Here is a 24,561-nt window from a genome sequence, read left to right on the forward strand (position 1 = left end):
TATGAGTGGAAATGGGAAGGACCTGCTCAGGAAATAAAGGTAATAGTCAACTGAGATCACATGGTTATTCAGTGCAATGAAAAATGAAGTTGGAAAACTAGGAAGCCAAGCTGCCTGAGGATTTAACTACCAGATGAATTAAACGTGAGGGTAAAGAGATCAAAGATAAGAAAATGGAAGACCAGGTAAGAGGCAATTACAATCACACAGGTAACAGTTAGGCAGTTTGGGGAAGAAACTGGTAAATTTGGTTTTATACTATTTGAATTGTAGCTGACAGTAGAAGATTTGAGTAGAAAAGTCCACCAGGCAATCAGATATGTAAATTAGAGTTCAAAAGAGGAGAAATGGTTGGAATTCTACATTTGATGGTTACATGGTTAGAAGTTAGCTCAGTTGGTAAAGAATCCACCTGCAACGCAGGAGACCCCGGTTTGATTCCTGAGTGGGGAAGATCCGCTGGAGAAGGGATCGGCTACCCATTCCAGTATTCTTGGGCTTCCCTTGTGGCTCAGCTGGTGAAGAATCCACCAGCAATGTGGGAGACCTGGGTTCGATCCCTGGGTTTGGAAGATACCCTGCAGAAGGGAAAGGCTACCCACTCCAGTATTCCTGCCTGGAGAATTCCATGGACTATACAGTCCATGGGGTCTCAAAGAGTCGGACATAACGGAGTGACTTACACAACTTTCACTTTCACTGGCCGGAAGTAACAATTAAAGAAAAAGCATCTTAGGGAGTACCCACTTTTAGAGGATGAAAGAAAGAAGTGAGATAAATTTCTGTTAAAGATGCAGAGATTTACTGACTGGTGGCAGGGGGTTGGAGGGATTTTTATCTCCTCTCTCAATTTCCTGACACACAGCTCAAACCCACATTGCTTCTATCAACGCTGATCATTCATTACCACTATTTAACATGAGTCTTCAATGTTGTGGGAAAATACACCGCAATTTTTAAATTAACAAAATTTCTTTTACAGAATAAAATTCAAGAATTATGATTACCTTCCAAACAAAGCTGGATGAAATTTCTGCATGCTTTAGGAGCTTCTTTTGACCACAACTCTATATCAATATCTCCAGCTGTAGTTTTCAATAAAACCTGTAGAAAGCACATAAAATCATTAAGTTATCGTTTTGCTTCATAATGAGTTTACTGGCTGCTCAACATAAAGTATTCACTACTGAATTTTCCATTTTAAAAACCAACATGAGAAACTTTGCTTGGTTTCTGTTGTTATACTCAAAAACTTCAAATAATCAGTACAAGTTACTCTATTTCTATCTTTTAAATACTATTTTCAGAAATAATTTATGCTTTATGGAAAATTTAGCACAAATATTTTTTAATCACAGAAACAACTGCATTCATTTAAAAATCAATGCTGTAAACTTGCTTTAATTTTAAAAGTTTTCCATATCATTTCTTCCAATAAAATTGGTAAAGCAAATTAAGACATTAAAGAACAATGATCCCATGAAACTACAGTACTATAAGACGATTTTACAATTATTTTTTAACATATGAACAGTTGACCTCTTCACTCACAATCATGCCATTTCTAATTTACAAAGGAACATTCTTAATCCAATTCTGGGTTGTATATTAGGGACCAAACCTGTATCTCCTGTGTCTACTACACTGGCAGGTGGATTCTTTACCACTGAGCCACCAGGGAAGCCCCTTAAAATTACTATCGACAGTAAATGAAATCTGTTGATAGTCTCCTTTCCACAGCTCATGAAGGCAGTTACTCCTTGGTGCAAGCAGCCCACTTGCAGGAACCAAAATCCCTACTGAGTCCACAGGTAGAAACAGCTTATAACAGTCTTATTAATAATTACAACAACCAAAAAGAACAGAAAGCTCTAAATCTGAACACCCTGGCACAGCTGAATCCAACTGCTCTAGTATCACTTCCCCCACACACCCAGCCCTCAGCAGAACAGAGTCCACTGTCAATCACTGATTAATGGTCCATGACATATGACCATCACCATCACTTTTGCTACAACTGCCTTCAGTTTCTGCTTCAGAAGCCCAAATTACACTGCCATAATTTATATAACATTGATGAATGTATTGTATCTTTTTGGGCTTTTACTGGCTATATAGTTCTCTTATAATTATGCACCTGGGGGTGGAGGAGGAGACAATATCTATACTGTAGTAGATTTTAAAATGGTTTCCTTAACCCTTAAAGCACATGGACACCACCAGATGGTCAACATCGAAATCAGATTGATCGCATCTTTGCAGTCAAAGATGGAGAAACTCTATACAGTCAGCAAAAACAAGACCGGGAGCTGACTGTGGCTCAGATCATGAACTCCTTATTGCCAAATTCAGACTACCTCTGAGACATCACAGGTTTGGTTTCCCACCACTACAACAAAGTGAATATTGCAAAAAAGTGAGTCACATAAAGTTTTTGGTTTCTCAGTGCACACAGAAGTTATGTTTACTCTATACTGTATGCAACAGCATTATGTCTGAAAAGACAAAGCATAAACCTTAATTTTAAAATACTTTACTATTAAAAACTGCCAATCTACATGTAAGCCTTTAGCGAATCATAATCTTTTCACTGGTGGGGGGCTTAAAATGTTGCAAGTATTACCCAAATGTGACCCAAAGACACAAAGTGAACAAATGCTGTTGGAAAAATGCTAAGAGGCTTGCTCTTATATGTATAAGTGCATCACTTTGCTGTATACCTGAAGCTAACACAACACTGTACATCAACTATACTTCAATTTAAAAAAAAAAAAAAAGAATAACTGAACAACCAAAATGGATCACTGAAGAAATCAAAGGAAAAAAAAAATACCTAGGGACAAAAATACCACATATCAAACCTTATGGGGTACAAGGAAAGTGTTTTTAAGAGAGAAGGTCATAGCAATATGGGCCAAACTCAAGAAACAAAACAATCCAAAACAATCTAACTTTATACCTAGATGAACTAGAAAAAGATGAACAAATGAAGTCAAAGTTAGAAGAAAGGAAATAATAAAGAACACAGTATAAATAAATGAAAGAGACTAAAAAACAATAGAAAAGATCAGTGAAGCTAATGGCTAGCTCTTTAAAAAGAGAAAAAAAACTGACAAAACTTTGGCCACACTCACAAAGAAAGAGAGCTCAAATAAATAAAATCAGAAATGAAACAGAAATTACAACTGATACCATACAAACACAAAGAAGCAAAGAGATACTCTGAACAATTACATGCCAACAAATTGGACAACCTAGAAAAAAAATGGATAAATTCCTAAAAACATACAATCTTCCATGACTGAATCATGAAAAAATAGAAAATCTAAATAGACAGATTACTAGTAAGGAGATCGAATCAGTAATCAAAAACTGCCAACAACAAAAGCACAGGATCAGATGGCTTCACTGATGAATTCTTCTAAACATTCAAAGATTAAATATCTATCCTTTTTAAACTCATTTTACAAAGCTAGCATTACCCTGATACCAAAACCAAAGACACCACAAAATAAGAAATTACTAGAGCTAATCAATGAATATAGTAAAGTTGCAGGATATAAATTAACACATAGAGATCCCTTGCATTCCTATACATTTACAAGGAGAAAACAGAAAAGAAATTAAGGAAACAATTCCATTCACCATTGCAACAAAAAGAATAAAATACTTAGGAATAAATCTACCTAAAGAACAAAAGACCTATATATATAAAACTATAAAACACTGGTGGAAGAAATCAAAGATCACAAAGATAGAGAAATATACCATATTCATGGATCAGAAAAATCAATATAGAGAAAATGAGTATATTACCCAAGCAATCTATAGATTCAATGCAATCCCTATCAAGCTACCAATGGTACTTTTCACGGAACTAAAACAAATAATTTCACAATTTGTATGGAAATACAAAAAACCTCGAATAGCCCAAAGCTATCTTGAGAAAGAAGAATGGAACTGGAGGAATAACCTGCCTGACTTCAGACTATACTACAAAGCTACAGTCATCAAACAGTATGGTACTGGCACAAAGACAGAAATACAGATCAACGGAATAAAATAGAAAGCCCAGAGATAAATCCACGCACCTATGGACACCTTATCTTTGACAAAGGAGGCAAGAATATACAATGGAGGAAAGACAATCTCTTTAACAAGTGGTGCTGGGAAAACTGGTCAACCACTTGTAAAGGAATGAAACTAGAACACTCTCTAACACCATACACAAAAATAACTCAAAATGGATTAAAGACCTAAGTGTAAGACCAGAAAATATAAAACTCCTAGACAAAAATATAGGCAAAACACTCTCTGACATAAATCACAGCAGGATCCTCCATGACCCACCTCCCAGAGTAATGGAAATAAAAGCAAAAAATAAACAAATGGGACCTAATTAAACTTAAAAGCTTTTGCACAACAAAGGAAACTATAAGCAAGATGAAAAGACAGCCTTCAGAATGGTAGAAAATACTGGCAAAAGAAGCAACTGACAAAAGAATTAATCTCAAAAATATACAAGCAGCTCCTGCAGCTCAATTCCAGAAAAATAAACAACCCAATCAAAAAATGGGCCAAAGAACTAAGCAGACAGTTCTCCAAAGAAGACATATAGATGGCTAACAAACACATGAAAAGATGCTCAACATCACTCATTATCAGAGAAATGCAAATCAAAACCACAATGAGGTACCATCTCACAATGGTTAGAATGGCTGCTATCAAAAAATCTATAAGCAATAAATGCTGGAGAGGGTGTGGAGAAAAGGGAACCCTCTTAAACTGTTGGTGGGAATGCAAACTAGTACAGCCACTATGAAGAACAGTTTTTAAGGAGATTCCTTAAAAAACTGGAAGTAGAACTGCCATACGACCCAGCAATCCCACTGCTGGGCATACACACTGAGGAAACCAGAATTGAAAGAGACACACGTACCCCAATGTTCATTGCAGCCCTGTTTACAATAGCCAGGACATGGAAGCAACCTAGATGGTCAGCAGACAAATGGATAAGAAAGCTACATATACACAATGGAATATTACTCAGCCATTAAAAAGAATGCATTGGAATCAGTTCTAATGAGGTGGATGAAACTGGAACCTATTATAGAGTGAAGTAAGTCAGAAAGAAAAACACAAATATAGTATGTTGACACATATATATGGAATTTAGAAAGATGGTATCGATGACCCTATATGCAAGATAGCAAAAGCGACACAGATGTAAAGAACAGTCTTTTGGACTCTGTGGGAGAAGGCGAGGGTGGGATGATTTGAGAGGGTAGCATTGAAAGATGTATATTATGTGAAGTGGATCGCCAGTCCAGGTTCGATGCATGAGACAGGGTGCTCAGGGCTGGTGCCCTGGGATGACCCTGGGGGATGGGATGGGGAGGGAGGTGGGACAGGGGTTCTGGATGGGGAACACATGTGTACCTGAGGCTGATTCATGTCGATGTATGGCAAAAGCCACTACATTATGGTAAAGTAATTAGCCTCCAATTAAAATTAATTAATTAATTAGAAAAAAATAACAAAACAACAACAAAGATAAAGGCCAGAAAGTAAAAGGAAAAAAAAAAGCTCATACTACCCAAATAATCTATACATTTAGTGTGAAAGTGAAGTGAAAGTGCAGTTGCTTCAGTCGTGTCCGACGCTTAGCGACCCCATGGACTGCAGCCTACCAGGCTCCTGCGTCCATGGGATTTTCCAGGCAAGAGTACTGGAGTGGGTTGCCATTTCCTCCAATGCATAAAAGTGAAAAGTCAAAGTGAAGTCGCTCAGTCGTCTCCAACTCTTAGCGACCCCATAGACTGCACCCTACCAGGCTCCTCCGTCCATGGGATTTTCCAGGCAAGAGTACTGGAGTGGGGTGCCATTTCCTTCTCCAACATTTAGTGTAATCCCTATCAAAACTCCAATGGCATTTTTCACAGAACTAGAACAAATAATCCTAAAATTTGTATGGAACCACCAAAGACCCCAAATGGACAAAAAAGCCTTGAGAAAGAATAACAAACCCAGAGGTATCATGCTCCCTGATTTCAAATTATACTACAAAACTATAGCAATCAAAACAGAATGGTATTGGTATACAAAACAGAGGCATAGATCAATGGAACAGAACAGAAAGCTCAGAAATAAGACCACACTTTCATGGTTAATTAGTTTACCATGGAGGCAAAAATGCATAATGAGGATAGGATACTCTCTTCAAAAATCTATCCTGGGAAAACTGAACAGCTGCAAGTAAAAGAGTGAAACTGGACCACTATCATACACTATATATAAAAATAAACTCAAAATGGACTCAAGACTTGAATGCAAAATCTGAAACCATAAACATTCCAGAATAAAAGAGATGCAGTAAGATGCTTACTCCTTGGAAGAAAAGTTATGACCAACCTAGATAGCATATTCAAAAGCAGAGACATTACTTTGCCAACAAAGGTCCCTCTAGTCAAGGCTATGGTTTTTCCAGTGGTCATGTATGGATGTGAGAGTTGGACTGTGAAGAAAGCTGAGTGCCAAAGAATTGATGCTTTTAAACTGTGGTGTTGGAGAAGACTCTTGAGAGTCCCTTGGACTGCAAGGAGATCCAACCAGTCCATTCTGAAGGAGATCAGTCCTGGATGTTCTTTGGAAGGAATGATGCTAAAGCTGAAACTTCAGTACTTTGGCCACCTCACGCGAAGAGTTGACTCATTGGAAAAGACTCTGATGCTGGGAGGGATTGGGGGCAGGAGGAGAAGGGGATGACAGAGGATGAGATGGCTGGATGGCATCACCGACTCGATGGATGTGAGTTTGAGTGAACTCCGGGAGTTGGTGATGGACAGGGAGGCCTGGCGTGCTGCGATTCATGGGGTGGCAAAAGAGTCAGACACGACTGAGCGACTGAACTGAACTGAACTGAACTGAAGAGCCTTTGGTACTGGTCTTAGCAAACTGCTTTTTTTTTTTGATCAGATTTCAAATCCAAGGGCAAAAAAGGTAAAAATAATCAAATGGGACAATATGAACAAACAAGCTTCTGCACAGTAAAGGAAACCATCAACAAAATGAAAACATAACCTACTGAATTGGGAGAAGATATTTGCACATCATATATCTGATAAAGGGTTAATCTCCAAAATATAAAGAGAACTTATTAACATATGTAACAAAAAAACTGTTTAAAAACCACATATAAGGATCTGAATACACATTTTTTCCAAAGAAGACGTACAGATGAGCAACAGGCACATGAAAAGATGCTCAAAATCACTAATCATAAGGTAAATGCAAATCAAAACCACAGTGAGGTATCACCTCACACCCAACAGAATAGTTATTATTAAAAAGATAAGAAATAACAAGCATTAGCAAAGATACGGAAGAAGGGAACATCTGTGAACTGTTGGTAGGAATATAAATTGGCACAGCCACTATGGAAAACACTGTGGAGGTTACTCAAAAAATTAAAAATGAACTACCATGCTAACCAGCAATTCTACTTTTGAATATTTATCCAAAGAAAAAGAAGACACTAACTAGAAAAGATATATGCACCCCTCCGTTCACTGCAGCATTATTTACAAAAGCTAGCAAATGAATTTGCAAAGTGATGCTCAAAATTCTCCAAGCCAGACTTCAACAGTGAGTGAATCAAGAATTTCCAGATGGTCAAGCTGGATTTAGAAAAGGCACAGGAACTAGATATTGAATTGCCAACATCCACTGGATCATCGAAAAAGCAAGAGAGTTCCAGAAAAACACCTACTTCTGCTTCGTTGATTATGCTAAAGCCTTTGACTGTGTGGATCACACACATCAAGACTGCCAGGAGAAGTAACAATGACCTCAGATATGCAGATGACACCACCCTTATGGCAGAAAGTGAAGAAGAACTAAAGAACCTCTTGATGATAGTGAAACAGGAGAGTGAAAACGCTGGCTTAAAACTCAACATTCAAAAAAAGAAGATCATGGCATCTGGTCCCATCACTTTCTGGCAAATTGATGGGGAAACAATGGAATAGCGACAGACGGTTTTCATTGGGCTCCAAAATCACTGCAGATGGTGACTGCAGCCATGAAATTAAAAGATGCCTGCTCCTTGGGAGAAAAGCTATGATCAACCTAGACAGCATATTAAAAAGCAGAGACACTACTTTGCCAACAAAGGTTCATCTAGTCAAAGCTATGGTTCTGCCAGTAGTCACATATGGATGTGAGAGTTGGAATATAAACAAAGCTGAGTGCCAAAGAATTGATGTTTTCGAACTGTGGTGTTGGAGAAGACTGTTGAGAGTCCCTTGGACTGCAAGGAGATCAAAGCAGTCAGTCCTAAAGGAAATCAGTCCTGAATATTCATTTGAAGGACTGATGCTGAAGCTGAAGCTCCGATACTTTGGCCACCTGATGTGAAGAACTGACTCAGTGGAAAAGACCCTGATGCTGGGAAAAGACTGAAGGCGGGAGAAGGGGATGACAGAGGATGAGATGGTTGGATGGCATCACCGACTCGATGGACATGAGTTTGAGCAAGCTCCTGGAGTTGGTGATGGACACGGAAGCCTGGCATACTGCAGTCCATGGGGTCGCAAAGAGTCTGACATGACTGAGTGACTGAACTGAACATATGGAAACAACTTAAGTGTCCACTGATGGATAAGTATAAAGAAGACACACACCAGAATACTACTCAGCCATAAAAAAGAAAGTAATATTCATGTGCTACAACATGGATGGAGCTTTAAGAGTATTATGCTAAATGAACTCAGTCTGACATAGAAAGATAAATACCACATGATTCCATTTGCATGTGGACTCTGAAACAGAAACAAATAAAACCCAGACTCTTAGATACAGAAAATAGTCTGGTGGTTGCCAGAGGTAAGAAACAGTGAAAATGGGTGGGAGGTGAGGGGTAGAATAGGGGAAGGGAATCAAGAGGTACAAACACCCAGTTGCATAAGTAAGTAAGTCACGGGGATGAAAAGTACAGCACAGACAATAGTCAATAAAATAGCATTAACTTTGTATGCTGACAAGTGATAACTAGACTTACTGTGGTGACCATTTTGTAATGTTTCAAATGTTAAATCATGTTGCACACATGAAACTAATAATGTATATCACATATACCATACTTCAATAAAAATAAAAATAGGGATAGTAATATCTTCATAGGTTTGTTGTGAGGACAAAATGAGTTATTATACACAGACTGCTTAGAACAGTATCTGATAGAGTAAATGCTCAAAATATGGTCGCTATAATTACTGTAATTATTATTTTTATAAAAATTTTTGACAACAGGAAACTTATAAAAGTAAGTTTATACAGTAAAATCACATTATGGTTGGGTCACTTTTCTAACCAGGTTTTCTTAATCTTTTCATTGGTAAGCTACTGAATTAAAAAAGAAGGTACACTGCTCCTCCTTCGGCCATGCATTCCATTTGGCCATAACTACTCTGTCATGTGTCATCACTTCAAGAGAAATAGATGGGGAAATGGTGGAAACAGTGTCAAACTTTATTTTTTGGGGCTCCAAAATCACTGCAGATGGTGTTGCAGCCATGAAATTAAAAGACGCTTACTCCTTGGAAGGAAAGTTATGACCAACCTAGATAGCATATTCAAAAGCAGAGACATTACTTTGCCAACAAAGGTCCCTCTAGTCAAGGCTATGGTTTTTCCTGTGGTCATGTATGGATGTAAGAGTTGGACTGTGAAGAAAGCTGAGCATCGAAGAACTGATGCTTTTGAATTGTGGTGTTGGAGAAGACTTTTGAGAGTCCCTTGGACTGCAAGGAGATCCAACCAGTCCATTCTGAAGATCAGTCCTGGATGTTCTTTGGAAGGAATGATGCTAAAGCTGAAAACTTCAGTACTTTGGCCACCTCATGCGAAGAGTTGACTCATTGGAAAAGACTCTGATGCTGGGAGGGATTGGGGGCAGGAGGAGAAGGGGATGACAGAGGATGAGATGGCTGGATGGCATCACTGACTCAATGGACGTGAGTCTGAATGAACTCCGGGAGTTGGTGATGGTCAGGGAGGGCTGGCGTGCTTCGATTCATGGGGTGGCAAAGAGTTAGACACGACTGAGCGACTGAACTGAACTGAACTGAACTCTATCATGTATCAGTGGCTCTTTTTCTTAATGCTTACAAGTAAGACAATACTGTGATAATGTTTCTTAAGAATAAAACATATGGGTTAATATAAAATGTAGATTAATCATCATAATACATGGACATTTCATTTTCAGTAGATAAGGAAATTTCTGTCAAGGGGTACTTTCTAAGTTGATACTACTCTTTGTAGAGAGAAATTTTGTCCCATTTATTTGGAATATCTCTGAATCCTTTTAGTACAGACCACTAAACAAACATTCATTGAGCAAACTTACTACATCTGCTTTAAATTCTTTCCAGGCCAAAATTATTTTCTTTAATTTTTAATTGGAGGATAACTGCCTTACAATATTGTGTTGGCTTCTGCCATACATCAACATGAATCAATCATGGGTATACAGGTGTGCCCTCCCTCTTGAACTTCCCACCTTCCACCACTTCCCACCCCTCTAGGTTGTCACATAGCACTGGTCTGAGTTCTCCACGCAAAATTCTTGCCAAGCTGTCTATGGTACAGAATTTTGAAGCTTCAATTCGTTTTATGCTATAAAAAGTCCCAAACTGGTTTTGAAGGAAAACTTGGGCTATGCCTGATATTCTTTCTCATCCAATTCTGTTCAGAAGGACAATGTTTAACACAGTTTGCATACACTAATTTGCATGACTATTTCATCAATGTGTATTTCACTCAACTTAAGCTGTGATAATAGGGACAATGCTGGCTTTTCTTTCCACTCCCCAGTTTCGCTGACAAAGCCCAGGTCAAAAGATACTTCGTCCACGAAGACTTTCTCTACTTTCCCAGTTGCTAACTTCTCAGTAATATGATAGCAAATGCTCCTCTGTCCATTAGAACGCCTCCCAAACATACCATAGGGTTTTTCTTTACCTGCCTGTCTCTAGAACTAAAACCATTAGCTCTTCTAGGGCAGCAACAGGTTTTATCCACCTATCTTTGTATTCCCCGCACCTGGTGCCTAGTTGGCATTCAATCAATAAAGAACTGTAGAACAAATGGAGAAATAGCGATCTCCAAGTTTAGCAAAAGAATGTCAATTTTTAAAACATACTTGGCTTTTTACCTACGACCCTAGAAAACGCACGCAGAGTTAGGCTGAAGCAAAACAAAAAACAGTAGGGCCAGGAGGTTGGTAGATGGAGAAATACTGTTGGTTGATGAAGAAATCTCCACTTGAGGACTTTTTCAATTATGTGCTGAGAAGTGTCAGCACATGGCTTTCAATGCAATCCTGCTCAGAGACAGAGGCAAAGTTTCTGTAATCTCTTCCAACCCTACAACCCCAGAATTCCTTTAATCAATGAGATATCGCTTTGGGGAGCCCAGGTACCCTAGGTGAGACTCACCTTCCCGTTCGTGGGAGGCTCCTGGATGTAAATGTTGCTCATTCCGGTCAGTACTCAGGACTCCGCTCCTAATGGGGATGAGAGTAAACCGCCGGTAACTAGAGCTGGCCACCTATCGGTACACTGTTCCTTAAATTGGGAAGTCGCGGAAAGCTACAGCCTGTCAATATCCCGCAAGACAGTAGCACCACACCAAACACTAGCTCTTCCCAAGCCTAGGTCCTCACGGACGCCGCCATGTTCCTCCCGGACCCGAGCACCGCTAATCCTGAAAAGGGGGATTCCAATGGCGTCCAGGGAATTGAGAAGAGACTATTAAACTCCTATAGATTAAGTTAACTTGTATTCCAATTTTAAAAACAACAGTTCGTAAGTCTTGGTGTTGTTTACTTCACTACACGCGTGTGCCCGTCTCATTCACCCCCTCGAAGCTGGCAGTAATGGTTCGCGCCGTGTGTGGTGTACAAAACGATTCCCCCGGAAACGGCATCAGCAGCCACTTGGTTCCGCAATCTCCAGGGGCTTTTAGGGCCTTCCGTTACTGTCAAACCCGGGTGCCGCGGCGCGGGTGGGAGAAAGACGGCCCCCTCGTTGGTGTTGTCCTCGCGGCCAGCGGGAAGCGAGCGAACACTTAGAAGCCTAGGGGTTCTGCGACCCCTCTTACCAACGCCATGGCAATTCCAGGTAAAGACCAACCGCAGGGATTTGGGCGAGGGAGGGAGTAAGTAGGGTAGGTTAGTGTGCTCTGGGTAAGGAGTAGCGCCCAAGGGTGGAGGCGTTAAAATGATCAGGTTCGTTAGGTTTACAAGAAAAATTTTACAGTCCAAAAATAAACTCTAAAGGAAAGAAAAGAAGAAAGAAACGATCTCCCCCGCAGCAGCCCAGCTCCCACTGCCCAAAATGGACTTACAGCGAAAGTATATATAGGGCGGAGTGGGGGAGGGGTGTTTGAGACAGACTCCTGTCTGTAGGCCTAGGAGGCATTTGGCCCAGAAAAACTAACCTCAACTTTAGTATGGTTTGAAAATAAAATTTGAGGTGGCAACACTTGGCAGACCCAAGTAGCCGAAGGCATTGTTTGCGCTGGAAGTGTCAGGGCTGAAATGAGCCTCTGGGGTTCCACTTCTTTCTCTTCCTCTTACCTATAGTAGCTGTGTGGTCCTGAACCCGTCTTTTTGCCCTTCTGGGCCTGTTTCTGCAACTGTTAAAAAAAACAAAAACAAAACAGGGAGATGTGTTGATTTATACCTGTGGTTCCTTCCAGTTCTCCTTGCAGGAGCTATTTTGAGAAATATACACCACCACTACCCCTCCTCCGACTCAAACATGCAACTTGGAGATTCACTGTATTTAGAAAAGACTCAGAATTGCAGTGGTTCAGAAGCCCTAACTTTGTTTTAAGCTCCCCTCCTCAGTATTATTTGACCACGTTTGTTCTGTGGCAGCCTTTGCTGAACTGTGTTTTGCACATAGCTGTTATGCATGGGAAGCTTGTGCTGTTCTACCAACTGCAGTTTTGGGAGGATCACACTGGGCACTGTTGTCAGTTCAGTCATGTCCGACTCTTTGCGACCCCATAGACTGCAGCATGCAGGCTTCCTGTCCATCACCAACTCTGGGAACTTGCTCAAATTCATGTCCATCGAGTTGGTGATGCCATCCAACCATCTCATCCTCTGTCATCCCCTTCTCCTGCCTTCAATCTTTCCCAGCATCAGGGTCTTTTCCAATGAGTCAGTTCTTCACATCAGGTGCCCAGAGTATTGGAGCTTCAGCATCAGTGTCATTCCTTCCAATGAATACTCAAGATTGATTTTCTTTTAGGATTGATTGGTTTGATCTCCTTGCAGTCCAAGGGACACTCTATAGTCTTCTGCAACACCACAGTTCAAAAGCCTCAATTCTTCGGCGCTCAGCTTTCCTTATAGCCCAACTCTCACATCCATACATGATTACTGGAAAAACCATAGCTTTGACTAGACAGACCTTTGTTGACAAAGTAATGTCTCTGCTTTTTAATATGCTGTCTAGGTTGGTCATAGCTTTTCTTCCAAGGAGCAAGCATCTTTTAACTTCATGGCTGCAGTCACCATCTGCAGTGATTTTGGAGCCCAAGAAAAGAAAGTCTGTCACTGTTTCCATTGTTTCCCCATCAATTTGCCAGGAAGTGATGGGACCGGATGCCATGATCTTCTTTTTTTGAATGTTGAGTTTTAAGCCAGCTTTTTCACTCTCCTCTTTCACTGTCATCAAGAGGCTATTTAGTTCTTTGCTTTCTGCCATAAGGGTGGTGTCATCTGCATATCTGAGATTATTGATATTTCTCCTGGCAGTCTTGATTCCAGCTTGCACTTCATCCAGCACCATTTTGCATAATGTACTCTGCACGTAAGTTAAATAAGCAGGGTGACAATATACAACCTTAACGCACTTCTTTCCCAATTTTGAACCAGTCTGTTCCATGTCTGGCTCTAAGTGTTGCTTCTTGAAACATACCGGTTTCTCAGGAGACAAGTAAGGTGGTCTCATAGTCCCATCTCTTAAAGAATTTTCCACAGTTTGTTGTGATCCACACAGTCAAAGGCTTTAGCGTAGTCAATAAAGCAGAAGTAGATATTTTTCTGGAACTCTCTTGCTTTTTCTCTGATCCAGTGGATGTTGGCAGTTTGATCTCTGGTTCCTCTGCCTTTTCTAAATCCAACTTGACCATCTGGAATTTCTCAGTTCATGCACATTGAACCCTGGCTTGGAGAATTTTGAGCATTACTTTGCTAGCATGTGAGACCAGTGTAATTGTGTGGTAGTTCGAACATACTTTGGCATTGCCTTTTTTGCAGATTGGAATGAAAACTGACCTTTTACAGTCCTGTGGCCACTGCTGAATTTTCCAAATTTGCTGGCATATTGAGTGCAACACTTTAACAGCATAATTTTTTAGGATTTGAAATAGTTCAACTGGAATTCCATCACCTCCACTAGGTTTGTTTGTAGTGATGCTTCATAAGGCCCACTTGACTTTGCATTCCAGGATGTCTGGCTCTAAGTGAGTGATCACACCATCATGGTTATCTGGGTCATTGAGGTCATGTACAAGATGAAAGATACACTTATTCATAGACCTGACAATTTTTATTAAAGGCATATTGCATGCTAGGCTCTGTACTAGGCCCCGGGAATACAGTTGCCCTTCGCACAGGACTTACAATTTAGCAGTTAAAAGAAAGTACTAGAAAGTCAGACAGTGGTATGACAGGGAGCACACACAGCCTTGAGAAGCACATAGAAAGGGCATCTAATAGGAAACTGGAGAGTTCAGAAGGACTTTCCAGAGGATATGGCATTTAGGATGAGACCTGAAGAATTGTGAGAGGGGGAGTTATAGCCGGAGAGACCAGATATGCAAAGGAAGAGGAAATGTGTGAGAAGATGTGCCCTTTGGATGGAACTCAGAGTACTAACAGAGAGAAGTGAGAAATTAACTGGAGACAGAACAGTAGCTAACATTTACTAAGCATTTGCTGCATGTCAGATGTGTCAGACGCTGTCTCAAGCATTGTATTTTCCTCTTATTTAACATTGGCACCCACACTGTGAGATAGGTATTACAATTTCCATTCTGCAGTTCAGAATGCTGAGGGACAGAGAAGTCAAGTGAGTAGTTGAGACAGCTAGGAAGTGATGGGTCAGTGTGGTTCCTCTGGACCCTGTGTGCTTATCCATTTTGCCATGTTTTAGTATAATTACAAGGCAATTTCCCATTCATAGAGGATGTTTTAAGCCATGAGAAGGAGTTTGGATGTTTCCCTCAGGACCACAGGAAAAGATTTAAGGATTTTTAAACGTACTCACGTTTTGGAATGTGCATCATGGCTGCACAGTAGATTAGAGGAGAGCTAGTTTGGAGGCAGAGTCACCAGTTCAGAGTAACTCTGGTAAGTTATGATGATGCCTCACCAGATGGTCTCAGTAAAAAAGACGAGAAGTAGATAGATTAGAGATATATTTCTGGTGGTAAAATCACTGATTGATTCATGGTAGGTGAGTAAGATTATAAATGAGATACACCTGAGTTTCACCGATAGGCAGTTGGGTGGGGCTATTTCAGGCAACACCTGAGAAGGAACAGTTTTTAGCGAGATGATGCGTTCAGTTGGGTCTTGTGTTGAGATGTAGTCATGGAATGGAAATATCTAATATACACTAAGAGAGAAAATCTGTATCTTAGGAAGGAAAACAGAATCAAAGAACAATTTGGTGTCATCCACACACTTATAATAGGCCAGGGGAATGGAAGTCTTTGCCCAGGTGGAATGTGTAGAGTATGAAGGGAAGGTCTGTGGGTGGAGCTTGGAGAATATCAATGTGTAAGGGGCCAGCGGAGAAAGTCCAATCTTCACAGTAGATTGCCTCGGCATCCTGATAAGCTGAGTCAGCCCTGGTGGCCTTTGCCACACACAGCTGCATCCTGAGTTGACCTGCTGCCACGGCTGGTTTCATTATTTGAGCAAGTGTTTTGAGCACCACTGTGGTATAGGCACAGTGGGGGACACAGTGTCACAGCCTGGTCTTCATAAAACTTAGGTCAAGTAATGCAATGTAATGCACTGCTTAAGAAAGAGGACAAAAGTGATTTAAAAAAAAAAAAAATCCTTATTGAAGTTCCCTTAAACTTAGACCAGAGTTATAGATATGTTAACCTTCTTTCAATTCAAAATAATACTTCAAAGTGTAATCATCTTAAATTGTACCATTAAGTTAGATGGTAAGACATAGATAAACTGTTTAAACCCAGGAAAAAATTGAAATAATAAGCACAACAGCACTGTGAAAGCACAATGCAAGTGCCATTAGAAAATACAGAAAATGTGAAGGTAATTTCTTGGATGATTGATCCAGATAGTGTATTACACAAAAGTAGGGCTCCAACGATTCTGATCATCAAAAAGGACAAGAATGCTCTTTTATTTTTAGGTATAATGCTCATACAGATGTTGTTGTTCAGTCGCTTAATCGTGTCTGACTCTTTGCGACCCCATGGACTGCAGCACACCAGACTTCCCTGTCCTTCACTGTCTCCTGGAGTTTGCTCAGATTCATGTCCATTGAGTCAGTGATGCCATCAAACCATCTCATCCTCTGCTGCCCTCTTCTACAACATGGCATTTTTTGGGTGGTCCTGCTAGTGATTATTACAAAGTATGACTATAAAGTATCAAGGTTAGTTTCCACAAATGATAATGAGCCTCACCTATTTTATGGTCACCTGCTTCAGCTGCTTTTCCATAGCAGTGTGTGTAACCATTCTGTAGGTGACACAATGAAATGTATACTTTGTTACTTAGTGAAATTATGGACTCAGAATTGTTATTAAGGAAAGGACATTGTAACACAATGAAACTCAGTGAAGTTGTGGTTTAGTTCCTAAATCTTGTCGGACTCTTGTGACCCCAGGTTCCTCTGTCTGTGGGATTTCTCAGGCTAGAATACTGGAGTGGCCTGCCATTTCTTCCTCCAGGGGATCTTCCCATCCCAGGGATTGAACCCACGTCTCCTGCGCTGCAGGCAGCTTCTTTACCACTGAGCCACTAGGGAAGCCACTAGTGAAGTTTGTTTTCTTTTGAAACTGCTTTTATCATTCACATTCTTACATTCATGTTAATAATTAACCATTCCCAGTGAAGAGTTACCTGGCAAAAGTGGCAATGTATGTTATTGATGTAGGTAGCGGGAAAACTTTTCTACACCTTGAAGTTCATATGTACGTAAAAATTTTGAATATTTCCATCGCCTCGGGAAGTTTCCTTGTGTCTCTGTCATTTCCCCCTACCCAGCAATCATTGTTTTGTTTTCTTTTGTCCTTTAATTTCTTTTCTTCTAGAGCATATCATGTTTCAGATAGGCTAATGACAATAGTTTCATAGCTGGCAATTGGGAGCTGTAGAAATTACCAATTCCCAACTGATGAAGTATTTTCTTAAGTTTATAACCTCAAAGCAGCAAAAATTTGTTGAGAAGCTCCTAGCCACTCTACACCATGCTAGGCACTAAGTTGTATACAAAATGTAGCATGGCCCAAATCTGGAGAATCTGGCCTTTTTTGCTCCTGTAAGTTCCCTGGGAGGGGAAGGACTCCTTACCACTCAACCTCAGCAGAATTCTAGATTCAGAGGAAACCTGTTAACATATAATAATGCAAGATATAAAGACCTCTACAATTTGCTCCTAAAATCTTCAGTTAATGAAATTTTATTGAAAATCTGCAATATAGCTTCTCTGAAGAATTTGCAAGTGCAATCATTGCCTTTTGTCTACGAATACTTGCATGACAGCAACCCTTCTTACTGTTGGGTTTGGTTTGTTTGAGGGAGGTTTCTTGGTTTGGTTTTTGAGAAAGCAACTCATTCACATGTTTTAAATTTTAGAGATATAAAAGGTCTGTAGTGACATGTCTCTCACCCTTTCCCCCCTGGAGCCAGGACTGCTTTCTTCAGGTAACCAATGTATATCCTTGCAGAGACATTTTTTACATGTCTGTATCTATTGATGTAATGTATATAAAATGTATATTATGTATAACTGTGCAGGGGTTTCCTTCCTTTTATACAAATGGCAATGTACCGTAAGCACTATTCTATAGTTTACTTTTTTCTTTCAGAGATTATTGCATATCGTTAAGTAAACAACATCCTTATTCTTTTATACCAAAATTGATGACTAGGTTACTTCCACTGTCTTACTATTACAAATACGCTGCAGTGAATAACTTTGTACATAAACCTGTATGCATTTGTGCAGGTAAATTGAGGATTAATTCCCAGATATGGATGTGCTGTATCAAAGGAGTATGTACTTCAGTGGTTCTGATAGATTTTGTCTGCTTACTTTCCATAGAGAGCGTACTGATGTATACTTGTACCAGCGATACACATATGTATATTCTCCGCCACACTGTCTTCAACCTTATCAATTTCTGCTGTTCAGATAAGTGAAAATGGAATCCCAGGATAGATTTTAATGTACATTTCATTTATCATGAATAAGGCTGAGCATCTGTCCATATGTTTCAGAGTTGTCTTTATTTCCTTTTCAGTGAACATTCTGTTCAATTCCTTTGCCCATTTTTTCCCTGGTGGCTATTGGTCTTAATGATCTGGTGGGTTAGAGTAGGGATAACTGCCCTTTGTTGGTACTAGGAATTGCAAATATCTTTTCCCATTTTTTTTAATGTGTATTTTGAGTTTGCTTTTGGTAGTCTTCACCATTCAGATTTTGTTATGTAGCCAGATTTCTGAGTTTTTATTTGATGGCTTTTGGATTGTAGGTCATGATTATTTAATGGCTTTTGGATTGTTGAAACATTTTGAGGGAAGCAGGGTTTATTATTCTCAAAATTTGAAGAGGAGTGGAACAGAGAACAGCATGGGAACCTAAGTGGGGAAATGGAAAACTTGTCAGAGTCAGGGCCTCCCTTACAATCCTGCTGTTCAGTTTGACACAGATCTCGAGTACTGGTATATCAACAGAGTTCTTGATCCAGACAGCAGAAATTGACTTGTTAATTTAGGTAGAAAAGGGAAGATAGGTTCCAGGTAGAAGGTTCAAGAAAGATAGGTTCCCAGAAGATAGGTTCAAGGTTCCAGGTAGAAGCATTTAGTTGGCCAGATAGTCACTAAAATTATAGACAAATGAAGCTTGAAATCTTAATTTAACCAAAGGCTGATGAGGAAATAGCTGATGTGAAATTATTTAGAGTTCTTATTATACTTCCCTTTTGTGTAAAAATTACAACCTTATTAAAGCAGATGAACTGCTCTGAAAAAGTTTCATATTTTATTCATTCTAAAAATATGAGATACTTGAATAATGAGTTTTATCAATGTCTTTCATCAAAGATGAGTTAATTTCTAATACGTGCTGAGATGAGATGACTTCAAATCTGTCCATTACAACGTCTTGAGTTTGCTGTAAGACAGATAACGGGGCATTTAGTACAGTTTTATTCAGTGTTATTCAGTGTCTATGGTTTCTATGGTAACAAACTTGACATTGACCTGGATTCTCTGAGCCTTTTTTTCAACATGCAGTTATTTCATAACAGAGAACCTGATTTTATTATTAACCCAATTTCATTTCACAATTCTGCTACAGTGCAGCATATGTGTTTTTACACTCTGCAATAAAACCCACAGGTTTAAGGGGAGAAGAATGAGGTTGGGGCACCACACTCAAAAACTTCATCACTGGTACATAAAAAATCATAGGAACCTATCTGCACATGTTAATTGGCTAAAAGATACATAAATATTGAAATAAGTAGGGCATTATACCTTTTAAAAGACCTGAAGTTTGCTGTGGAAGTGGAATTCAGAAGAATTGCAGCTTTTGAGTTCTAAAGTAATGGTAGGAAGGTGATAATACAAAACCAGATAGGTATGGATGCTGCTCTCAGCACACGTGGGGTGAACTGAGGTCACTAGAAATGTTTTGAGATGTGCCCATGTGTGTTTTGAGGCTCCAATCAACTGGATGCAGTTTTTGTATTCATCTAGTCTATTTCATGGACACATTGCACTCCAATTGTTCCTTCTTAGGTGCACTGGAACAAATTTATGTCTCTAAAATCAAGCATTGTAATAGAACTGACTGTATTTTTATTTGAACAACTCAGTAATGTGTATTTTAGCTGGAAATTAATATTTGACTTTATAATATTAAATAAATGGTTTGAAAATGATCTTTCTTTTAAAATTAGGTATATTATATTGCACTATGTACCTTATTAAATTGGGATATCTCCATTTGAAGGATTTGGAAGTGAAACACCCTTCATTAAGGAAATAGAGTAATACGTACTGGCCCTTTGATTGATTGATGGGAGCCCTTACTGGAGGTTAACATCAGTTTGAAGTACATATACACACAGTGAAATATTATTCAGTCATAAAAAGGGATGCTACTCTGGTTTGTGCTACAGTATGGATGAACCATGAAAACTTAATGCTAGATACAATAAGCCAAGCATGAAAGGATAAATATTGTATGATTCCACTTATATAAGATACCTAAAATAGGCAAATGCATAGAGACAGAAAGTAGAACAGAGATTACCAGGGGCTAAAGAGGGAGGGGGATGGACTGTATTGTTTACTGGCTACAGTTACTGTTTGAGATGATAAGAATGAAGTTTTGAAAGTCATATAGTGGTGATGGTTGCATAACATTGTAAATGTATTTAACACCACTGAATTGTACACTTTGAAATGGTTAAGATGATAAATGTTTATATGTATTTTATCACAATAAAAATGTTACTTCATCTGATATTTGTATCTTCAACATTACTTGTGGGTACCACTAATTATACAGAGATATTGTAAATACTTATAAACATTGGTCAGACTGAGTATGTGACTAGTTTCCTGTCTCTTGTCAAAATTTGAGTGCCGATTTGAGATGTTCCTTCTAATACCTAGCAATTAAAGTATCTTTCTAAAATTTCACCATTTCCTTTAAGAAAGTTAGAATTTCTTTTTCTTTTAAGGGTAAGCAGAAAAACATTTGTTAACCTGAATGTTTACATATCTATCTAGTCAATTACTTTGTATTTGAGGGATAGGCCAAAGTACCCTGGAATTTCTTTTGCAGTGTTAGAGAATCCTTGAAATGTTGAAACTCTTCACTATCATACTGCATTTCTGTTGTGTTAGAGAAAAATATCTTCTGTTAAGTATTTGTCAAGAAAATAATTTGAGTGAATTAGCTTTTCCAGTTATTTCTAATAATTATAATAATTGAGCAGTACTCTAAGCTAGGTCAGGGGGGATTTGGGTTTTTTTTAAGAAATAAATTCTATTGCAGGTGGTTTTCTCAGCTTTTCCATGTGATGAAATGTTTGTTTTTACTTATCTATATGTCTTCTAAAATGTTATCTAATTGTATTTCAGGTTGCAACAAGGACAGTGTCCGAGCAGGCTGTAAAAAATGTGGCTACCGTAAGTGCATTGAAGAATAGCATTTTGTGCAGTGAATCATTGCTTCTTTGGACCATGTGATTTAGCATCCTGATTTCAGGGCCTTGGGCATAGTCCTTTAGCTCTGTTATTTGGATCAGTTTTGCAGAAAATTCAGAAATCCCTCTGTACTAAATACACACCTCTATTCCCTGCCATGGACCCAGTGACAGGTGGCTATGTATCTGGTGACTAGCAAAGATGTTATGAAGTACAAGTGGAGTAGATTTAGGAGCTTGGAGAAAATCTATCCCAGAAAAAACTATATAGATACTTAACCCTTTTATTCCTTATCCCTGCAGATACTAGGTGAAGAGGTGATCAGTGGAAACTGTTTATGAAAGGTTTTCCTGTTGATTGAATTAACTCTTTACAAAGGTAAATTTGGTCTGGTGAAACCTTGATTTAAACAGCTCCATTATGATTAATGAAATGGAGTGGAAAAGTAAACTTCAGCATGTGCAATTATGCAATCTAAATTTGTACTTACGTACTGTAAACAAATATCATTTCTCTACATAAATGTGACAATTCCTAAAGCCTTGATAACAGCTCTCACAGTGGCATTACACTGTTTTCTAAGTTGTTTGGAGAAAATGCAAATGAACCTGGATTGTTGTTGATACTCTAGTTCATAGCAGAGTTATTTTATAACGGAATAAAGATGTTCTTGTATGGGAAAAAATTTTATTTTTTAAATCATGTAATAAGAGAATACTTGGGTATGAATCTCCAAGAGAAGGGCTAAGAATAAAAGCATGCTGGGAGAACCAAGTCACATGCCTCTAAGCAACAACTGAAACCTGGCTCCGTTGAAGCTTGCGAACTAGCAAAAGTGGGCATGTAAGTATACATATCCTTCATATGAATAAAAACTCCTGAAGAATGTGTTTGCATGCAAGAAATGAGTACATTGACGTCTTTTCTGTTTTTTAAATTTGCTTATATTTATTTATACTTTATATCTTTCATCATTGTTAATTTCATTTCTTTATTTAAGATTTAAGGTTAGGAGTGCATACGTAAGGAGTAAGCCCACAGTGAAAAGCAGAGAAGACATACCTGAGGGAGGCTAGTGGTTCTAGGGAGAGGGTAGAGGGGTCAGCGAGTGGTCTGTGGGGGAAGGACACACAGAGGATTAGTCAAGGTTCTGGTAACAGTCTGTTCCCTAACGTGAGAGGTGCAGCTATTTACTTTATTAATTCTCTTTCAACTGTAAGTATTCATTTTATATACTCTTCTCTAGTCTTCTCTATGTGTGATGCACTTAAAATCTTGTTTGAATGTTTACATTAAAATTAAATTTTTATTTAATTAATTCAATTCAATTCAATTTTATTTAATTTTATTTTATTTAATTATTCAATTAAATTTGAATTTTTACATTAAAATTAAGGAAGTTCTCTATATATAAATGCTATATTTACTTCAAAATCTAGAATGGATTTCCCAGTCTGTCTACTAATATCAGTTCGTCTACTTGGACCTCTTTTAACTTAAGACTTGTAGGATAGCTTAAAGTAAAGAGCTAGTCTGAGCCAGGTTCCAACAGTTTTAGTTGGATGGGGGTGCTGTACAGCCGCAGAGGGCTGAATGGGAGTGTGTGTTAGTTGCTCAGTTGTATCCAATTCTTTGCGATCCCATGGAATGTAGCCTGCCAGGCTCTTCTGTCCATGGAATTGTCCAGGCAAGAATACAGGAGTTGGGTAGCCATTATCTTATCCAGATTCCTTCGACCTAGGAATCGAACCTGAGTCTCCCACATTGCAGGCAAATTCTTTATCATCTGAGCCACCAGGGAAGCCCAAAGGGGAGCCTAGGGGACTGCTACTTAGAAGCAGTGATAAGAAGTGGGGAGCATGCTAATAATACTGAGGTAAGCTGTAGAGAGGCATCTTCAGGGAAGAGCCAGCTATCCCTTTAAAAAGCGGGTAGAGGGAGCATTCTGAGCACAGTTGGTCCACAAGGGATTGCGTGTTTCAGCAGCTGTCATAAAACGATTGGGGGATACAGGGGTGATGATTAGTTAAGTCAGAGGAACAGAAAGAGCAATGTATGGATGAGACTTCAGGAAAGTTACAGGAATACAGAGGCCTATACTTTGGGTAGGAATAAAAATAATAGGGATGTGAAGTTTGGGGGGAATTAGCTGGGTTTAAGAATTCAGAAGTTTATAATGTAGCTCTTATGTTTTCAAAACTCAGGACCTAAGATAGAGACAGAGCTTGGTTAAATTCATTGCATTTCATTGCTAAAACAACCCTGTGAGGTAGGTAGATTTCATAGTCCCAAGAGGTGGCTAGGTGGTAAAGAATCTGCCTGCAAAGCAGGAGATGTAAGTTATATGCCCAGGTCAGAAAGATCCCCTGGAGAAGGAAATGGCAACCCGCTCCAGTATTCTTGCCTGGAAAATCCCATGGACAGAGGAGCCGGGCAGGTCACAGTACATGGGATCACAAAGTCAGAGATGACTTAGTAATTGAGCACACACACACTTTTAGGATATTCAAAACCATTGGTCTGGCACCTAGGTATAGCTTTTACACAGCTGGCAATAACTAGCTGTGTGACTTTGGGCAAGTTACTTAACCACCCTGTGATTCAGTTGCCTGTCTGTAAAATGAGATTACAGTACTTATTTCCATGGACTTGTAAAGATGCAAGTTCTAGATCTATGCTTTGCCATAGTTGTTCTTTAAAAATCAAGAGGATTACTCTGTTGTTAAGTAGGAAGACTGGGAATTGAAATCTGGTTATTTGTAAGACTTTATACTATGCCATGGTATTTTTTCCCCCATTCAAAAAAATTGTGGTAAAACACATAAAACATAATTTGCCATTTTAATTCCTTTTAAGTGTACAATTCAGTGGCGCTAATTACATTCCCAGTATTGTCCAACCATCACTCTCAGTTACAATGCTTGTTCATCACACCAAACAAAAACTCTATAAACATCAAACACTATCTCCCCACTCCTCCCTTCTGCCAGACTCTGGTAACCTCTAATCTACTTTCTATTTCTATGAATTTGGTCATTCTATATATTTCATGT

At 39.0% G+C, this 24,561-nt stretch overlaps 2 long non-coding RNA genes across 2 annotated transcripts; one reads left to right on the forward strand and one right to left on the reverse strand.

Moving 5' to 3' along the window:
* Nucleotides 1-1,040: 1,040 nt before the first annotated feature.
* LOC113888569 lies at nucleotides 1,041-11,752 on the reverse strand. The gene is made up of 2 exons (XR_003510013.1): nucleotides 11,499-11,752; nucleotides 1,041-1,104 (listed from the first exon to the last, which is right to left on the reverse strand). It is a non-coding gene; the product is annotated as an uncharacterized LOC113888569 (long non-coding RNA).
* A 254-nt stretch (nucleotides 11,753-12,006) lies between these two features.
* On the forward strand, nucleotides 12,007-22,768 carry LOC113888570. The gene is made up of 3 exons (XR_003510014.1): nucleotides 12,007-12,182; nucleotides 21,443-21,490; nucleotides 21,811-22,768. It is a non-coding gene; the product is annotated as an uncharacterized LOC113888570 (long non-coding RNA).
* Nucleotides 22,769-24,561: the final 1,793 nt, after the last annotated feature.

This window comes from Bos indicus x Bos taurus, unplaced genomic scaffold (genome assembly GCF_003369695.1).
Source record: "Bos indicus x Bos taurus breed Angus x Brahman F1 hybrid unplaced genomic scaffold, Bos_hybrid_MaternalHap_v2.0 tig00000099_arrow_arrow_obj, whole genome shotgun sequence".
Lineage (NCBI taxonomy): Eukaryota > Metazoa > Chordata > Mammalia > Artiodactyla > Bovidae > Bos > Bos indicus x Bos taurus.